We start from the raw sequence: 607 nt of genomic DNA, 5'->3' as shown, positions 1-607 counted from the left end.
GATGAGTCAATTGCCTCGAAACCTATTACTCCTTTAGCTTTGTAATTATCCATTCTCTTAACCCAGTGATTACCCATTATCCTTGCTCCATCACCCATGCCCCCTGCCGCCCATACTGATCCTGGCACCGCCGCTAATGCCCTCCATTCGTCTCATTTATGGCCCTGTGCCCCCTCGCTCTCGCTCCTCATACTTCCTCACCCTCGCCCCTTATATTGCCTCACTCCAGCCCTCTCCCCTCCGCCTTCTATACCCATACACACACCCTCTATGCCCCTCACAAGCGCCCCCTATGCCACCTCATCCCCATTCCTTATGCCCCCTCGCCCTCCCCCCATGCCCCTCATTCTCGCTCCCTATGCCCCTCACAAACGCCTCCTATGCCCCTTACCCTCAGTCCCGGCCCCTATGCCCCCTTATCCCCATCCCTTATACCACCTCGCCCTCGCCTCCTATGCATGAGTAATGAGAGGCTGATTATGAGTAATGAGTGACTAATAACAATAAAGACAGAAAGTAGTCACTAAACTCTGCGTTTATGTTTGTGCGTTCCTTGCAAGGCACTCCACGTATTCTGTAAAATGACAGGGAGGAGGGGGATGGGAAA

General features: G+C 53.2%; 1 protein-coding gene across 1 annotated transcript in view; it reads right to left on the bottom strand.

The window, feature by feature from the left end:
- LOC119590897 (rho GTPase-activating protein conundrum-like) overlaps window positions 1-607 on the bottom strand; it is a 57,568-nt gene that overhangs the window by 25,194 nt on the left and 31,767 nt on the right. The window lies entirely within an intron of this gene.

The sequence above is a fragment of the Penaeus monodon genome, chromosome 28 (assembly GCF_015228065.2).
Source record: "Penaeus monodon isolate SGIC_2016 chromosome 28, NSTDA_Pmon_1, whole genome shotgun sequence".
In the NCBI taxonomy this organism is placed as follows: Eukaryota; Metazoa; Arthropoda; class Malacostraca; order Decapoda; family Penaeidae; genus Penaeus; species Penaeus monodon.
The sequence above is the reverse complement of the archived record's forward strand: the minus strand, read 5'-3'. Positions and strand labels throughout refer to the sequence as shown.